We start from the raw sequence: 21,052 nt of genomic DNA on the forward strand, positions 1-21,052 counted from the left end.
ACCCAATTGAAAAACATGAAGAATAGGATCCCAGAGTCTTGCAGCTGCTTGAAGAAATTGCCAATTCACACCAGATGCGCTCAAATGATTAAACGTACTGATGAACCTGTCGGCCATACTCCACTCTGCACGCTCGCGCGGAAGAGCTTGAATTGACTCACTTATCCAGCTCCTCATGATCTTGTTCGACATGATTTAACCTAATCACAGATAGGATAAGATCAGAAAAGAGTGAAGATGATCCTGAATAACAAAATAATAGGGATAAATTTGTCCGATCATATGGGAAGGATACAACTGGTGACACTGATTTCGTTCATCAATAATCATAGACTTTCGAATAGATCAGAAAGTTAGACCACGGCCACAAAATGACAGAAGTAGGTCATAGACTGGATCTCAAATCTGATGATGAACATTGACAACTATATGATCAAGAGGATCGATAATGATAGATCATGGTCACAGAGATAGCGAACAAGCTATCAACCACATCTAATACAGAGCATGTAGATAACAAAATCTAACCCAATGAGTAATATCCATACACAGCATGAATCTATGACACATCAAAAGAATAGGTACACAGTTGAAGGGTAATATACATATATGACATGGATCTGTTTACACAACACAAATGAACTCACGATCAAAGAGAAATAAATAGATCATGGCCACAAGAGTGACGAGTATAGACCACTGATTAGGTGACTCTGAAAGAATGTACATATGATTGATTAAACCAGGAATCCCTCATCGGAAAAGAGGGCTCTAATCTAACCAATCGACAAAATTGAATATACAGAAGAAATTCGTACAATCATGAAGACAAAACGACAGATATAGTCCCAACAAAGGGAGAAGAAATACTATCGATTGCATCAAAGGATTGCAAATATGATGAATCAGACCTGGAATACCTACTGCAAAAAGGGGGCCTGATCTGAAAGACCGACTCGACAAATAGGGTATGTACAAGAAGACGGCAAAATCGTACATCGACTCAGCGAGTAACACATGTACAAAGGAACAACACCACTGTACACTCAGGAGACAAAACATAGACCAAGATCAGGATAAAGACCAGAGAAAATGATTAACCATTTTGAAGACTGGAGAATGAAACTATGTAGCTAATAGTTAGACCAGAAAATTCTATTGACAGACAGATCCTGGTCTAACAGGTTAGCACTAAGACCGATCAGGACAATAGGGAATCAAGGACTGGATCATGGCCATGAAAGGTGATGAACGAAAGTCATTGGCCAAACCCACAACTGAAAGAACAAGCAAGCTCTAACTGATGATAATAGATCAGGAAATCTCACAGACATAAACCTAAGATACTGGAATAATCATATGATAAAAGATCACAGGGTAGATCATGACCCAGGTGACGACCAAGTAAGAGCAATGGTCACCGATCAGGTCTGAAGGAATGCACGACTGCGATAGATACGGAAACCTGTGGGACCCGATCCCGCGAGAGGGGTGGTGGCGCGAGCCGCCACGCACTATCTCTTGGTCTCTCGTACCCACGCGATTGGCGTGTGCCTTTCATTATTGATTTTAATTCGTCTTTTATGTGAACTTGGGATCACTAAGGCAATCCGAATTCCACACAAAAGAGACTGACAGAGTCGCCACCTAGATGTGGGATCTAGGACCCATAATTAACCAGAAATCTAGACTCGCTACCTGGTTACAAGAATGGAAGGTATGGGGATTTATCCACCACATGCACCATTCCTGCCCGATAATCGGTCTTCAATTCCAAAAGTTAACTCTTTTAAATTCATTTTAAATGGCTCATTCAACTCTCTGTTAATGTGCGAACTATGTGACATGCATCCTATGATCTAATTTCAATGTGAATCCTAAATGTGTATCTTGATTTCTTAATTGGTTTGGATTCAATCTAAGTGAAAGTTCTCCTAAAATTCTAATTTCATGGAAAATTCTAAGTGATTTGATCGTTTCAACAGTTTTAAAAGTGATTAGCCCGAGTCCTCAGATGGTCTGGTATTCATCCAAAGAAGCCTACGTATCCCCGCCTCCACGAGAATCAAGGCAACGTAGTTCTTCGCGCCTATTCTAAGCTAAGATGCCTAAGACACCTAGCCCTCTATCCTAGACTCGATCTAAAAGACCGGACCAATTATTAAAGTTTATTGTACGATTATTTAAATTCCAGTGAATTGTGAATTTTAGGACACCCTATATGCCCTAACTAAATGCAGATTAGCCCTAGCCTAATGCAGGTGGTTATTACAACCTATGTGTGACTAGGCTGTATTTCCTAAGGAAAACAAAGGGTGGACTAGCGTATCCTACTCTAGTCATCACTCGGCAATATGGATCGCCGACTGACCGGACGGAGGCGCTCCTATAACTCTAGGACAGACCCCTAACTCTGAAACAAACAATCAAACAATCAAACAACCTATCAAAAGAAAAACCCTAACTCTAAAACTCTCTATCTAGGAGAAACTCCTAACTCTAGAGGAAGATCTTTTGAAAACAAGATTTTAAAGGTTTTTGAAGAAAGTTTAAAATATTATTTACAAAAAAGTTTGGCTGGACTTGGGATATAAATCCCAAGCTGCACTACGTACCTCGGAAGAGGATCAAGCCAACGTAGTTCGAAAATCGAACTCGCCTAATACGCTTCTAAAAGAAACACTCAACACTTTAGATTTTTTTTAAGGTTTTTGATGTTTTCAAATGTTTTTTGAGTTTTAAATTTCTAATGTTTTTGGATTTTATAGCTTTTCCAATGCTCAGGACCTTAAAATATTTTTAATCTTAAAGGGAACACGCAAGTAATACCACAAACTAGGGCAAAGCCCTAAGCAAAAGGGGAAACCCTGAATAAGCAACTAGCGTCTCAAAGAGACAAACCACAACAAGAAAGATAGCGTCCCAAGAAGAGAGAAAATGGTCCAAGATCCTAAGCAAGCAAAGCTCTAATAAGACTGAGTTAGCCTCTAATCAAAAGCGAAGTAATCAACAACTCTAAAGGAGAAACTCCGAACTAACAACACTAAAGAGGGGAACAAATGAGTCAGAGACTCTCTAATACTACAACTTAGAGGAGGAATGAGTCAAAGACTCCCAAATAACGCCAACAGAAGAACCAATGAGTCAAAGACTTCCTAGTAGTACAACAAAAGAACGAATGAGTCAAAGACTCTCTAAAAGAAATGGAAACATGAGTCAAAGACTCCAATAACACCAACTAAAGGATAGATGAGTCAAAGACTCTCTAAAAGAAAAGGAAACACGAATTTGCACATTTGGCAGAGGTAAAACACCCAGCCGGGCCGGACAGCTACCTAGCCCTAGGGTGCAACAAATGTGCAACCCAATACCCATAAGGGTAGGGGTATGAAGCCAAGCCGAGTAGGGCGTTCTTCCAAAACCAAACGGCGCACAAAGAGGACTAACGAGAGAATGAGACCGGGCGGGTCTCCCAAACACACACAAAGATGAAGGTGCTTTAGAGATTTTAAGATGATTTTCACTTAATTTTTATTTTTTTAATGGATTTTACCAATTTTTAACCATATGAGTGATTTTACAAGTGAAGCTGTTGCAAACGAACTCGAAATGAGTTGAAACTTCTCCACCAACAAGATATGATGAGATGTAATTTACTGGAAGATTTTTACAGATTTTTACATTAAACTCATATTTAATATGGATTTAAAAATTAATTAACCAGATTGCAAAAATAACACAGAAACTACTAGAAATAGAAATCTAAATTCCATGAAATTTCTACAGTAGTAAGATATAAGTGAAAATAGCATGCTGTGAGATTTTCATGAATTTAGAAAACTATTTACTATCAGTTTCGGATTTTTCAAATGTCAAACCAGATTATGAATTAAGACTACAGCTCATATGAAACAAGATCAAAATCACTTGAAACTTTTACAGAAGCAAGAAGTATAGAATTTAAGACTACTGTAAAAATTTGGAGAATTGTATCTGTGATTTGACATCAGTAACAATTCTCCCAAAATCTGATAATTTTCAAAGAATGCGTAAAATAATATACCAAACAAAATCCAAAAATTCTCACAAATTCATGGTAGAATGTATCATTATCATATTATTTTCCCACGAAATTTCATTATTTTTGGAATCTGTTTAGTATATCGTTTAGTTTTCTTTGTTAAAAATCATGCAAAAATCCGAAAATATACCAAATAATTCTAAAAAAAATTCCGAGAACGGTGTACCTACCTGTGATCGAAATCCTCGCCGAATCCGAGAGCCGAAAAACTCGAAAATTCCGCCTCCGTGCGATCGCTTCCGCTTTCTTTCTCTTTTTGCTTCTTTTTTGTTTCTTTTTCTTCTTTTCTTGTTTCTTTTCTTTTTTTTTCTTTTCAACCCCTCATAGCAACTTTGTTAGAACACATGATAGAAGAGAAATGAGTTCTCCCTCCCTCTTACTCACCCTCATTGAACCATTTATAGCAAAGGAATGGGAGGGTGGTGGCCACCATTGTGGACTTATTCCATGGTAGGTGGCCACCATTGTGGACATATTCCATGGTAGGTGGCCACCATTGTGGACATTGAATTTTGACATGTGTGTGGCCCCATGCATGTTTTTTAAAGTTCTTTTGAGTAGGTAAAAGATAACCCAAATGGGTCCCATATGTGACCAAATTCCCAATTGTGCATAAAATCATATGCCCCACTCCAAAGTATGATCGGAACCGTTCATTTGATGGGCGACAATGTGATTTAATTTGTGCTCCGCTAATCAATCCTATGGGCTGATCCAAGCCATCCAATAGATCAAAATGTGAATATGTTACCCCATTTTTAAATCACTCCTATTTGATGATCCGAACCGTCCATTTGATGGGCGACAATTGATGATCTTGACCGTTCAAATGGTGGGTCGCAATGTAAATTGGTTGTGCCCCCTTAAATCATTCCTCTATGACGATCCAGACCATCCAATTGATGGGTCCCCTACCTAAGTAGGTTGTGTCCTCCTAAATCATTTCAATGGGCTGATCCGAGTAACTCAACCTGATGATCGAAACAAAATTGGTTGTTAAAACGACTTCTCTGAGATCTTGACCGTTCTCTTGATGATCATCTTTAGGTGTTGGATCGAAGTAGGTTCAAAACTCATTTTTCACTAAAACAATGTGCGGGCCACCCTGTTTGATCCAAATCTAAACAAATGCTCAAGACGGGCCCATCAATCGGATCCAAATTCTCTCTTGTTCGGATTCTTGGGAATAATCTCTCTCAACACTTAACGGAAAAGTGCGAAACATGGCGGAAATGATTGAACGGGATTTCGCCCAAGCATAGCGAACTTGGGTCCGATCAAAATGGGGTGTCTACAGATGCCCCTCTTTGGCAGAGCGTGTGTAACACGCGAATGGCAAAGCTGAACAGACGACACATTTTGACTGACCCAAAAGCAAAGCAAATTTTTGGGTTCTCGGTTTCTAAGGGTGGTATTCACAAGGGCACACAACAAAGTAACATTAAGAGACTCATAAACAACAAGCAAATGGGAGATAACCTCTCACCGACCCGTAACTCGGCAATCACGACATCTCAATGAGATGGCTTCTCTCTAATACTCACAACTCAACTATTTAAATCAATACGCAAAGACTCTTTTAAAGCAAACACAAACATACTCTGTTAAAATAAAGCTTTTAAGAAAACGAACCCAATGAAATTACCTCAAAGAAAGCAGACCACTATCGATGCAGACGTAAATCAACCCTTCAAAGAATATTAAATCAAATTACTCAAAGAGTATGTAACACTCATAGAGTCTCAAATCAAACACTCAGAGAGCTTCATAGAAATCTTTATACTCAAAGAGCCTCAACTACCCGAAGAGTCTGTAACACTCTTAACTACTCAAAGAGTCTCAAATTAACGCAAAACATTTATACTCAAAAAGTCTCAACTACCCGAAGAGTCTGTAACACTCAAAGGGCCTTAACTACTCAAAGAGTCTCAAATTAACGCAAAACATTTATACTAAAAAAAAGGTCTCAACTACCCGAAGAGTCTGTAATACTCAAAGGATCTCAACTACTCAAAGAGTCTTAAATCAACAAAGATCATTTATACTCAAAAAGTCTCAACTACCCGAAGAGTCTATAACACTCAAAGGATCTCAACTACTCAAAGAGTCTCAAATACATCACAAAAACATTTATACTCAAAGAGTCTCAACTAACACTCAAAGGATCTCAACTACTCAAAGAGTCTCAAATCAACAAAGATCATTTATACTCAAAAAGTCTCAACTACCCGAAGAGTCTGTAACACTCGAAGGGTCTCAACTACTCAAAGAGTCTCAAATCATGGCGAAACATTTATACTCAAAGAGTCTCAACTACCCGAAGAGTCTGTAACACTCAAAGGGTCTCAACTACTCAAAGAGTCTCAAATCAACACAAAAAATATTTATACTCAAAGAGCCTCAACTACCCGAAGAGTCTGTAACATTCAAAGGGTCTCAACTACTCAAAGAGTCTCAAACACATGCAAAAATCTTTATACTCGAAAGAGTCTCAACCACCCGAAGACTCTGTAACACTCAAAGGATCTCAACTACTCAAAGAGTCTCAAACGCACACAAAAACATTTATACTCAAAGAGTCTCAATTACCCGAAGAGTCTGTAACACTCGAAGGGTCTCAACTACTCAAAGAGTCTCAAATACACAAAAACCATTTATACTCGAAAGAGTCTCAACTACATAGAGAAACATTTATACTCAAAGAGCCTCAACTACCCGAAGAGTCTGTAACACTCAAAGGGTCTCAACTACTCAAAGAGTTTCAAATACACCAAAATCTATTTATACTCAAAGAGTCTCAACCACCCGAAGAGTCTGTAACACTCAAAGGGTCTCAACTACTCAAAGAGTCTCAAACACATGCAAAAACCTTTATACTCGAAAGAGTCTCAACTACATAGAGAAACCTTTATACTCAAAGAGCCTCAACTACCCGAAGAGTCTGTAACACTCAAAGGGTCTCAACTACTCAAAGAGTCTCAAATACATCACAAAAACATTTATACTCAAAGAGTCTCAACTACCCGAAGAGTCTGTAACACTCGAAGGGTCTCAACTACTCAAAGAGTCTCAAATTAACGCAAAAACATTTATACTCAAAGAGTCTCAACTACCCGAAGAGTCTGTAACACTCGAAGGGTCTCAACTACTCAAAGAGTCTCAAATCAACACAAAAAACATTTATACTCAAAGAGCCTCAACTACCCGAAGAGTCTGCAGCACTCGAAGGGTCTCAACTACTCAAAGAGTCTCAAATCAACACAAAACATTTATACTCAAAGAGCCTCAACTACCCGAAGAGTTTGTAACACTCAAAGGGTCTCAACTACTCAAAGAGTCTCAAACGCACACAAAAAACCTTTATACTCAAAGAGTCTCAAATCAACACGAAAATATTTATCGATCTTATATCGAGTTCATTGATAGCATAGCTATCTCCTGCTGAGAATAAATTGGAGTGCATGATCTTTGCTGAAAGCAAAACTCAAGTAGATTGATGAGATTTTTAGGTGCTGACTCTCTTTAACAGATGAAAAGCATTCTAATGAGGTTTGAAGGATGTAGGAGTAGATTATATACCCCGCTGGAAATTGAAGTTTATGAAACTTTGACTCCAAAAGAAACAACTTGATCAAGGAATTCAACTCAAAGAGTATGTTCAAGCTTCTCTGGTTTCTATTTGCTAAGAATAGATATCCCAGTTATCATTGTGTAATATCTTTTATGACGCAAGTCATAAAAGATGCCCCTAGTATGATGTGCTTCCATGACAAGGTTTTAAGAAAGCAGAACCAAGGTAAGTAGGAAAAATTTGAGTTTGCATGGGTTCTTTCTTTGGTATAATGGTAAGACCACCTTCACAAAGGCTGAACGTAAGAGTTCTTCATTTTGCTCAGTGCTTGAGGCTTTGATGTTTCAGGCAGGTCTGAATAACAAATCTCTTGCCCTTCTTTGATTCTTAAACCAGGATCTACTCTAGATTTTTCTTTACATTTCGGAAGGTGTACACCCATTCTCTCCAGTGCCAAACACTTTTGATTCTAAAAGAAAACAATGAGAAACAAGGAACAGACTCCTGAGGACTCTTTCAAAGAAGACTTACAATATTCATGGGACTTGACTAAATTTTGATTCACTCTTAAATCAAATGTGTTATTTTTAAATGGTAAGGTCAGCCACTCTTAGAGTAGTCTAAAAAACCATGCCAAAAGGCTCTAGTTTCCTCCATCAGGACATCCGTCATGGTTATACCCCTTCGGATTGCTCGGTTTTAATGCCCCTAGTTTAAAAAGGTGTCAAAGTAAGCCTTGCTGACACTATTCGGATTCCAGGATCCTGCCCTATAGAGGTTGCTTCTCGGTCTCCTTGATTTGTCTTTTCGGAAGAAGTCAAAATTAATGTCTTCCAAGTTTTCAGTCTAAAAGACCACTTATCTCAACTTTTGCTTTCCAAGCTTTCAGTCTAAAAGACTACTTATCTCAATTTTTGCTTGTACTCAAACTTGGGAATTCTACGTAACTGAGGACCTCCTTCTGCTTCTATTCAACTCAACTTTTCATGGGAAGTATTTGCCTCTGACTAGATTGTCTCTTCAAGTTTTCAATCCAGCATACCACTACCCTTACCTTCTGATAAGTCAATCATTTTGCTTGTTGACTTAGCAAGAAAACGACTTTCACCTTTCTCTAGGCCGCCCTTTCGGGTTTTCAACCTAGCGGATCTTCAGACTCTCATTCTTTTCTTTCTGTTTTTCTTTTCATTCGCCTCGAACCTTTACTTGTTTCACCAGAAGGACTTTCTAGGTGGGCTTGGGTTCAAAAGGGTTGAATACCTAAGTTTCTAAGGATTTGGACCGAATCTGGTCTAGCCAGACTACCTACGTACCCCAAAAATGGAGGATCAGGTCCGCGTAGTTCGCTTAAGGATTTTTCAAAGAATGGTTTAGCATTTAGCTTCAAAATTTTGAAAAGGGATTTTATCCCAAGGTTTGACCGAACCTGAATTAATCAAGTTGCCTACGTACCCCTGAAGAAATGGGGATCAGGTCCGACGTAGTTCGGGTGCATAAATGCCCCGGGTTTATAATGTGTTTGAAAAGAAACATTGGCTTTAAATTGTTGGCCCAAAGGGTTCTCAAAAGGATTTTAAAACGTTGGATTTTGGCTATTAAGGCTCAAACGTCCAATGATGGCCTCCTGATGTATTTGATGTACAAGCTCTTTTGTTTAAGGTTCAAAGACTTAGAATTTTTTTTTTATCGAGGAGTCTGGCGGTTTTCTGGCAAAACTTCAACCACTATGCTCCACTCTCATCTCAAAGATCTTGGATTTATGCTCAAGATTCCACAACTCCTTGTCCGAAAATCTTCTCTCAGTATTTCATCAGCTCCACAGGATGTCTGATGCTTATCTCTTTAAAATTTTACTCTTCAACTGGATGTCTAAAGCAGATGAAGTCTTGCTTTGCTCAACGACAGGGCATTCCCCTGGTTTATCCTTATAGGATCAAGCAAGACTACCTCAAACCCCTCTAAACAGGTTTATCAAATCTTTGCGCTCCTTAGGAGATAAAGTTTTTCCAATCCATTTCTCCCGAGTTTCGGATTTCGATACCACTATCAATGGCTTCGATTTCTTCTTTAAGTGGTTATGCTCGACGCTCTTCCTCTCGTTCGACCATCTTTCAGATCTCGAGGTGAATTTCGTCTGCATTCTCATCCGAGAAGGGGGTCTTTAGTTATTTAAACATTAGATCCAAGAGTGAATCATAAAAATTTGAAGATACAGACTCGAATGCTTTATTGAATTGAAATACTTTGAAGTACATAGATGACTTTGAACGCGCCTCAGTAGGCTCTACATTGAATTTAATCAAAAAGCTAAACACCGACTCTGAACGAGAAAGACTGATTGACATGACACATTTTCTTTTCTTTTTTTAACATCAACATAACTGAACTTTTCCAACTTCGAGAGAAGAAAGTTGATGTACACTCAATGAAAGACAAATCTAAAGACACAGGACACTTCTTCAAAGGTAGTGAACCGGCACTGGAAGTTTATAGGTGATACACCTTTCTTCATGATAATGATAATTACAAAGTTCGATCCCGAAGTAGGAATCCCAGAAAAGGCAACTCCACAAGGTCTAGGTTAAATGGGGCAACAAAAGGCTTATGCTGACAATGTGGGTAAAGAAATAGACTGATGTATCGAATGAATTCAGAAATGGTCAGTCTTTTGGAAGAAGGGCTTTTTGTTGAACACAGACTTTTGACTTAGAAGCAATCACACCATCTCAATAGTCATGGGATAAAAATTCTAAACAAATAGAGAAAAGAGTAATCTTGAAATACATCAACGGGTATGTTAATTTGGAAAGAATCCTCAATCTATTCCTTAAGGTGTTCTTTGGATATAACCGTTCTTCTTTTGGGAATGAAAGAGTCAGGAACGATAAACATCCCTAATCAAAATAAGTTTCGATCTCAGCAACGATCATGCACTCAAAGAATACAGGTAAGATCAAACTTCTCCATCAATGATTTCGATATGATCCAAGGGTAAAAGATATATGATAGGTAAACATTGATCAATGAAAAATCAATGGCTCAGATAATAGACCATGGCCATAAGAATGACAAAAGTAGGGTCAAGGACCAGATCTAAAATCTGAATGATGGATATCAACAACTGTACGATCAAGATGAGATCAAGATGAGATGAGATAGCATAAGATTGCTTTCAACGAATGGATCATGAATGACTAATCCTATGAGATCTTTGGAAATGAATGGGATTTACATCCTAACCCCAAAGGAAAAGTTTTTTAAATCTTCGCACATTTTATCAGTGTTACCTGAAGGCATCAATCCTAACCCTAATCTAGCGGAGTGGAGAGAGGATCTCGACTCATGACTTTGTTTGTGTACCTATGACCGATCGTAGCCATTGGAAGATGAACTACGGCCTAATCTAGACACAAATGGGTAGGATATCCTAAACTAGGCTCAACACACGTGATGCACATGTGTTCGTATACTACATGCATGTGTGGGTTAATCTAGGGGTAAGGCCAAGAGTTCCCTTAGTGCGAATCCATGTTCGATATACTGTACCAGTGTCCGGCGTATCAGTACGTGAACAAGAGATCCGTTTACGTACCATAAAGGTACTAGGCTAAGGGTGGAATGCTTCTCTAGCACAGAGGCACCAGGTGATGAAATCCCAGTCAACCATGCTAGATAACACTCCGGGTTTCTAAAATAGGACGTGTGTGCATGTAAGATGCAGGGGTTTAGATGAAAGTGATGTAAGTGTGTGCAATAAGTTCGCGCAATCTATGATGCCTTCAGGTTTTGTTAGATTAAGTTTGAGTAAATGTGATGAGAAAATAAAGCATACAAACTAATCTAACAAGCATAAAAGAGATAGAGTTTTCATGAGCCAGTTGAAATAGATTCAAATGAGTAATCTTTTGGAATTGTAATGAAGTTAGGTTATCCCCAGCAGAGTCGCCAGTCTGTGGGACCCGATCCCGCGAGAGGGGTGGTGGCGCGAGCCGCCACGCACTATCTCTTGGTCTCTCGTACCCACGCGATTGGCGTGTGCCTTTCATTATTGATTTTAATTCGTCTTTTATGTGAACTTGGGATCACTAAGGCAATCCGAATTCCACACAAAAGAGACTGACAGAGTCGCCACCTAGATGTGGGATCTAGGACCCATAATTAACCAGAAATCTAGACTCGCTACCTGGTTACAAGAATGGAAGGTATGGGGATTTATCCACCACATGCACCATTCCTGCCCGATAATCGGTCTTCAATTCCAAAAGTTAACTCTTTTAAATTCATTTTAAATGGCTCATTCAACTCTCTGTTAATGTGCGAACTATGTGACATGCATCCTATGATCTAATTTCAATGTGAATCCTAAATGTGTATCTTGATTTCTTAATTGGTTTGGATTCAATCTAAGTGAAAGTTCTCCTAAAATTCTAATTTCATGGAAAATTCTAAGTGATTTGATCGTTTCAACAGTTTTAAAAGTGATTAGCCCGAGTCCTCAGATGGTCTGGTATTCATCCAAAGAAGCCTACGTATCCCCGCCTCCACGAGAATCAAGGCAACGTAGTTCTTCGCGCCTATTCTAAGCTAAGATGCCTAAGACACCTAGCCCTCTATCCTAGACTCGATCTAAAAGACCGGACCAATTATTAAAGTTTATTGTACGATTATTTAAATTCCAGTGAATTGTGAATTTTAGGACACCCTATATGCCCTAACTAAATGCAGATTAGCCCTAGCCTAATGCAGGTGGTTATTACAACCTATGTGTGACTAGGCTGTATTTCCTAAGGAAAACAAAGGGTGGACTAGCGTATCCTACTCTAGTCATCACTCGGCAATATGGATCGCCGACTGACCGGACGGAGGCGCTCCTATAACTCTAGGACAGACCCCTAACTCTGAAACAAACAATCAAACAATCAAACAACCTATCAAAAGAAAAACCCTAACTCTAAAACTCTCTATCTAGGAGAAACTCCTAACTCTAGAGGAAGATCTTTTGAAAACAAGATTTTAAAGGTTTTTGAAGAAAGTTTAAAATATTATTTACAAAAAAGTTTGGCTGGACTTGGGATATAAATCCCAAGCTGCACTACGTACCTCGGAAGAGGATCAAGCCAACGTAGTTCGAAAATCGAACTCGCCTAATACGCTTCTAAAAGAAACACTCAACACTTTAGATTTTTTTTAAGGTTTTTGATGTTTTCAAATGTTTTTTGAGTTTTAAATTTCTAATGTTTTTGGATTTTATAGCTTTTCCAATGCTCAGGACCTTAAAATATTTTTAATCTTAAAGGGAACACGCAAGTAATACCACAAACTAGGGCAAAGCCCTAAGCAAAAGGGGAAACCCCGAATAAGCAACTAGCGTCTCAAAGAGACAAACCACAACAAGAAAGATAGCGTCCCAAGAAGAGAGAAAATGGTCCAAGATCCTAAGCAAGCAAAGCTCTAATAAGACTGAGTTAGCCTCTAATCAAAAGCGAAGTAATCAACAACTCTAAAGGAGAAACTCCGAACTAACAACACTAAAGAGGGGAACAAATGAGTCAGAGACTCTCTAATACTACAACTTAGAGGAGGAATGAGTCAAAGACTCCCAAATAACGCCAACAGAAGAACCAATGAGTCAAAGACTTCCTAGTAGTACAACAAAAGAACGAATGAGTCAAAGACTCTCTAAAAGAAATGGAAACATGAGTCAAAGACTCCAATAACACCAACTAAAGGATAGATGAGTCAAAGACTCTCTAAAAGAAAAGGAAACACGAATTTGCACATTTGGCAGAGGTAAAACACCCAGCCGGGCCGGACAGCTACCTAGCCCTAGGGTGCAACAAATGTGCAACCCAATACCCATAAGGGTAGGGGTATGAAGCCAAGCCGAGTAGGGCGTTCTTCCAAAACCAAACGGCGCACAAAGAGGACTAACGAGAGAATGAGACCGGGCGGGTCTCCCAAACACACACAAAGATGAAGGTGCTTTAGAGATTTTAAGATGATTTTCACTTAATTTTTATTTTTTTAATGGATTTTACCAATTTTTAACCATATGAGTGATTTTACAAGTGAAGCTGTTGCAAACGAACTCGAAATGAGTTGAAACTTCTCCACCAACAAGATATGATGAGATGTAATTTACTGGAAGATTTTTACAGATTTTTACATTAAACTCATATTTAATATGGATTTAAAAATTAATTAACCAGATTGCAAAAATAACACAGAAACTACTAGAAATAGAAATCTAAATTCCATGAAATTTCTACAGTAGTAAGATATAAGTGAAAATAGCATGCTGTGAGATTTTCATGAATTTAGAAAACTATTTACTATCAGTTTCGGATTTTTCAAATGTCAAACCAGATTATGAATTAAGACTACAGCTCATATGAAACAAGATCAAAATCACTTGAAACTTTTACAGAAGCAAGAAGTATAGAATTTAAGACTACTGTAAAAATTTGGAGAATTGTATCTGTGATTTGACATCAGTAACAATTCTCCCAAAATCTGATAATTTTCAAAGAATGCGTAAAATAATATACCAAACAAAATCCAAAAATTCTCACAAATTCATGGTAGAATGTATCATTATCATATTATTTTCCCACGAAATTTCATTATTTTTGGAATCTGTTTAGTATATCGTTTAGTTTTCTTTGTTAAAAATCATGCAAAAATCCGAAAATATACCAAATAATTCTAAAAAAAATTCCGAGAACGGTGTACCTACCTGTGATCGAAATCCTCGCCGAATCCGAGAGCCGAAAAACTCGAAAATTCCGCCTCCGTGCGATCGCTTCCGCTTTCTTTCTCTTTTTGCTTCTTTTTTGTTTCTTTTTCTTCTTTTCTTGTTTCTTTTCTTTTTTTTTCTTTTCAACCCCTCATAGCAACTTTGTTAGAACACATGATAGAAGAGAAATGAGTTCTCCCTCCCTCTTACTCACCCTCATTGAACCATTTATAGCAAAGGAATGGGAGGGTGGTGGCCACCATTGTGGACTTATTCCATGGTAGGTGGCCACCATTGTGGACATATTCCATGGTAGGTGGCCACCATTGTGGACATTGAATTTTGACATGTGTGTGGCCCCATGCATGTTTTTTAAAGTTCTTTTGAGTAGGTAAAAGATAACCCAAATGGGTCCCATATGTGACCAAATTCCCAATTGTGCATAAAATCATATGCCCCACTCCAAAGTATGATCGGAACCGTTCATTTGATGGGCGACAATGTGATTTAATTTGTGCTCCGCTAATCAATCCTATGGGCTGATCCAAGCCATCCAATAGATCAAAATGTGAATATGTTACCCCATTTTTAAATCACTCCTATTTGATGATCCGAACCGTCCATTTGATGGGCGACAATTGATGATCTTGACCGTTCAAATGGTGGGTCGCAATGTAAATTGGTTGTGCCCCCTTAAATCATTCCTCTATGACGATCCAGACCATCCAATTGATGGGTCCCCTACCTAAGTAGGTTGTGTCCTCCTAAATCATTTCAATGGGCTGATCCGAGTAACTCAACCTGATGATCGAAACAAAATTGGTTGTTAAAACGACTTCTCTGAGATCTTGACCGTTCTCTTGATGATCATCTTTAGGTGTTGGATCGAAGTAGGTTCAAAACTCATTTTTCACTAAAACAATGTGCGGGCCACCCTGTTTGATCCAAATCTAAACAAATGCTCAAGACGGGCCCATCAATCGGATCCAAATTCTCTCTTGTTCGGATTCTTGGGAATAATCTCTCTCAACACTTAACGGAAAAGTGCGAAACATGGCGGAAATGATTGAACGGGATTTCGCCCAAGCATAGCGAACTTGGGTCCGATCAAAATGGGGTGTCTACAAAACCTAATCTAGGATACAGGTCCGAATTTAAGAATAGATATAATACATGCACATACATATATACATACATACCCTAACCAGGGGCACTAGCCCTAACCTGATCTAGCAGAGCCAAGAAAATCTTGACTCAAAAGTGTCTGTGAGTGTATTAGATAACGTGGCGGGTAATCACGGTGTGACTTGCCCTTCTACATTACATAGGTAGGCTGACTTCTATCCTAGGCTCACATATGCTGGTCGCACATGTTCGTCCTATATGAGTACATATATATAATGTCCTAGCAAGGGTTCCCTAATTTTGGTTCTAAAGGGAGCAGCTAATATATATACATAATATAATGAAATAAAAATAGGGCCCAGGCATTTCTGCAGGGTACTATGCTTATGACCATACCCTTGATGTATAATGCCAGCACACCCAGCATTATACAGAGTATGTTCATTGCTCATCGGCTGCTGTAGAACACCAGCACACCCAGTGTCTACGGCTGCAGCTCTGGCGCTTAGCTTGGAAATAGATACAATAGCACAAGCAGGGTAATGACATCCCATCTGGCACGCACTGTATCTATCCCGTGGAGCCCATAATAATAAAATCAATAAAAGAAAAAATGAAAATAAAAATGATGTATGTTGTGCAGTGTGTGAATCCCTTATTTTAAACACCTATTTGGTACCCCTGGATTCTAATCGATTAAATTCCCATTTATAATGATTTTAGCCCAAATTTCTTCAAAATTAATAAATAAAAAAAATGGCATTTTAACAGAGTTAGGCAATATCTCGAAAGAGTATCCCCAGCAGAGTCGCCAGCCTGTGGACCCCGATCCGAGAGAGGCGGCGGGGACGAGCCCCCACACGCTAAGTCTCATGATCATCCACGTGAATGGAGAGCTCTACCAAGGAACTCTCGAAAGAAAATGCCTCTCACAGCATGAGTGGCGATACAAAGGGTGAGATACCTCTCGATTCGGGGACTAGCCCAGATTCGAGGCGTACCTTAAACAAAGAAGAGTCGTCATCCAAGGAAGTGGGCCAAGGATCCCATACTATGCTCTGTTGCAACGGATAACCGGAGATATAAAAGAAGGTTCATGCCTGGTTACGAATTCAGAAGGTATAAAGAGCACCTCATCCCCCCAAGTGCAAACACCTGGTCTCTTATGCCATTTACTTAATAATTTTGAAGAGTTTTGGGTAAAAGTCATATGAAATGGGAACGAATATCTCCGAGAAGACGTCTATCTGATCATGCATGTCTCGGAGATGAAAAATAAGCACATATAAAAAGAAATGAAAGAAGTGTCGCCTAAGAATAACTAGGTTATGAGTGTCATACCTAATTGGTGTCTGAGTTATGGTGTGCAAACACATGCATGCTACAGCTAAAGGTATAGGATCTGTACATGAAAGTAAGAAAACACAGCAAAACACACAACAAAATTCAATTCTATACATGACTGGACAAAATGAGTCCTAACTCTAATGCGACCTGACTCAGACCAAGATGGCCGTCCATCCTAGCTGCTCTACGTATCCCGGCCTCGGGAAGAATCGGAGTCAACGTAGTTCGATGACCTATTCTAAACTATAATGCCTAACCATCTAGAACCACTATCCTAGACTCGATCCATCTAGACTCGACTGATTTTTAAAGCTTTTTTGCACGATTGCTTAAGTTTAAGTGAATTGTAATTTTTAAGACTCTCTATATGCCTTAATTAATTCAAATTGGTTAGCCTTAAGCTAATGCAGGTGGGTCCTACATCCTATGTGTATCTAGGCTGTGCAACCTAATGAAAACCATGGGCTGACTATATGCTTCCTAATCTAGCCATCTTCCCCTCGAGTGATCAACTCGGAGTTAATGGGTCCCGCCTGCCCTTTTAAAAAGGGGAGGTCTTTTTTTTTCATGGGGAGCGTTTTAGGGTATTTTCGGGGGGATCAGCCTAGATGCTACTTTGTCCCAGTCCCTGTCTTTTTTCGGCCCTTTATTCATCATAGGCCGGAAAGTGGAGATGCACATGGCTCAGGTAGAAACGCTATTCCATTAATTTATAAAGGGGAAAACATGGCTTTGCTTCTGGAAATAACAAAAAGAAAACAAACCAAACATCCGTCATAACTTAAAAGAAAGCACGGACCTTACCCTTCCTTTTTACTGGTAAAACGCTCGGAGGTTATCCATGCTCCAACTTCGAGGGACTGGGGTCCCGTCGAGGTGCACTAGCTGGTAGGCCCTGGGGCGGAGTGCTCGAACGACCCTGTAAGGTCCTTCCCATTTTGGTGCAAGTTTCTCGGTGTTCCGGGGGTTGGATACCTCCGCCCGCCGTAGTACTAGGTCTCCGGGCTTTACCGTGCGCTTTTTTACTCGGGCGTTGTAGTATCATGCCACCCTTTGCTGGTAGGAGGCGGTTCGGAGGCGGGCTTGCTCTCTTTTTTCAAGTACGAGATCGAGAGCGTTCCGGAGGAGCTCAGAATTTCCTTGTTCGTCGTAATTCTCCGTGCGGAAGCTGGAGAGGCCGATTTCCAACGGAATGACTGCTTCGGCCCCAAAAGTCAAACTAAAAGGGGACTCCCCGGTTGCGGTCCGTGGCGTCCTCCGGTAGGCCCAGAGGACGCTAGGGAGTGCTTCTACCCAGCTCTTTCCAGCTTCTCCCAATCGCTTCTTGAGGCTTTGGAGCAAGATTCTGTTAGTTACCTCTACTTGTCCGTTGGCCTACGGGTGTGCTACGGAGGCGAAACGGTGTTCGATGCTCAGATTATCACAGAATATGCCGAATTGAGCACTTGCGAACTGGGGTCTGTTGTCTATTACGAGTATCCTCGGGATGCCGAAACGGCAGACCACGTCATGATAGAAAAACCTCTCTGTTGCTTTAACTTCGACCCACTTGGTGAAGTAGTCGATGGCGACGTACAACATCGTGTGCCCCCCCGGGGTTTTTGGGAACTGCCCGAGCAGGTCCATGCCCCACATGGCGAAAGACAGGGGTCCTGCCTCCGCGATGTATGGGGTGGCCGGTTGACGGGGGATGATGGCGAACCTCTGGCACGGGCTGCATTTTTTGACGAACTCCTTGGCGTCCCTGAGGATTGTAGGCCAAAAGTAGCCATGCCTTACGATCTTCTGAGCTAGGATCCTGCTACCTCCGTGGTCTCCGCAGATTCCCTCGTGTACCTCCCGTAGTGCGTATTCCGATTCGGAGGGTACCAGGCATCGGAGGTACGGCCATGTGTATGACCGTTTGTACAGCCTGGGTCCGTGGACCACGTAGTGAGCGGCCTTCACGGTTAGGCGTCGGGCTTCCAGCTTGTCCTCGGGTAGTATCCCGTCTTTTAGATACCGCATGATGGGATCCATCCAGTTTGGTCCTGGTGGAATTTCCAAGACTTGTACCTCATTGATGTTGGGGTGGAGCAGTATTTCTGTGAGCACGGTACCGAAGTCATGGGTTTCTTCAGAGGCCATTTTCGACAGAGCATCCGCTCGATTGTTCATGTGTCGCGGTACCTGGAGAATCTCAACTTCCCCCATTCTCTGCAGCTTTTCTTTTACCTTCTAGAGGTATCTCTTCATTCTGAGGCCCCTGGCCTCGTATGCCCCGTTCACTTGATTGACGACGAGCTGGGAATCGCTATAGACTTTTAACTTTCCTACGCCGAGCTCCGAGGCTAGGCTTAGCCTGCCAAGAAGGCCTCGTATTCAGCTTCATTGTTGGAGGCTTTGAAATCTAGCTCTACTGTGAATCTGTCGGGGCCGTGGAGGACCACTCCTGCCCCGCGCCCCATTTTACCTGCTGAGCCATCCACGTGCAGGGTCCAGTGAATCTCGCCGCTCTGTTCCGTCGAGTCGGGCCCCATGTCTTTGCAAGCCGTTTGTTCGGTGGGGCCCCTGGTCTTTTCCATTATTGCTGGTTCTGTGGCAGGGGCTGTGGATTCCACTATAAAGTCGGCAAGGGCCTGGGATTTAATGGTCGGCCTCGGTCGGACCTGTATGTCGAACTCTCCTAACTCGACAGCCCAGCTTACCATCCTGCTCGAGGTCTCCGGTTTTTGAAGAATCCTCCTGAGGGGTTGGTCAGTCAAAAGTATTTTGGGATGGGCCTGGAAGTAGGGGCGGAGTTTTCGGGCGGCGCTGACAACTGCGAGGGCGAATTTCTCTATGTTCAAGTATTGGACCTCCGCACTGTGGAGGGTCTTGCTTACATAGTACACTGGGTGTTCCTTCTTGTAGCTCTATTTGGCCAATACCGCACTTACCGCCGTAGGGCTGATGGCCAGATACAAAAATAGTTCTTCCCCAGGCTCAGGTTTGGCTAGTACAGGTGGTGTTTGGAGGTACTGTTTCAAGGCGTCGAAGGCTTCTTGACAGGCCGGGGTTCATTCAAATTCTCGTATATTTTTTAGCTGCTTAAAGAAGCGCTGACATTTCTCCGCCGACTTGGGCATGAAACGGCCGAGGGCGGTGATTCGTCCCGCGAGCCGCTGTACCTCTACCGCTAGGCCCAATCCATATGATATGAACTTGTGGTTACATCACAAATGAAGCATCCCATACAAAATGTCCATGATTATTCACTGACTAATAACTGGGTAAAATTATTATCTAGATTCAATACCTAGATTACAGGTGGATAGATATCAGAAGATATTGATAAACTGGGTAAATTTAGTAAATGGTATGCCACCGGCTCTGTCGTACACCACCGGAATATACGGTATAGATGATATGAAAGAGTTCGAATGAATAAAATGGTGTATAACACTAAAAGACGCCACCGTTCCAATTCGATGTCCAAGTGTCGTGTATCCAACCAGAAATGCATATTGGAGACGACCAAGATTTCAACCAACCCAAGTGAGTCTGGGCTGAAAGGGAAATTTGAAATGCAAACAAAACCAACTGTAAAAAAAGGCGCCGCCGTTCTATCGGTTCAATTCACAATCAAACGAACCAAAAGGATCCTCGTGCAATGCGCCAACAGATGTTATTTATGGCGGTCACATAGCGTAATGCTGGCGTAAATATATCGTACCGGTGGCGTACCTATCTAGAATTAATGACTTGATTGGAAAGGGCATATCATTATGATGCGTCGTTCCAGGAGGCGGTAAGCCCGAACCGTCGCTAACTTATTATAAAATAAATGTAAGTTGGGTTCTTCTCTCCCATTCCACTCGAACCGTCTGCAACTACTGCAACTCCCTTCTTTGAACAAAGGCTGGAGAACCATCCAAAAGAAATTACAACCTCTCCTTCCTGCCAGGATTCTCTTTAATTGATGTGGAGGCTTTACCAGACAGTAAATACCTCCGGCAGTACATTGGACTGCTGGTGGCGAAGAGGACACGCTCGTTGAGACCTATCATCGAGGAACCAAGTGAAAATTCCCCTCCCCCTCACCGTCGTCCCCGTCCCCCTCCTCCGATGACCAGGGTCGCCACCCTTGAGGATGGCTCCCAGGTTTGTCTAAGGTGGAGGAGTTTTAGATTGTATATGAATTTTTTTTATAAATATGAGCTTTTGTTTGTTT

Source organism: Tasmannia lanceolata, unplaced genomic scaffold (assembly GCF_043159265.1).
Source record: "Tasmannia lanceolata isolate RefF3 unplaced genomic scaffold, GAP_Taslan_0.1 ptg000023l, whole genome shotgun sequence".
Classification (NCBI taxonomy): Eukaryota; Viridiplantae; Streptophyta; class Magnoliopsida; order Canellales; family Winteraceae; genus Tasmannia; species Tasmannia lanceolata.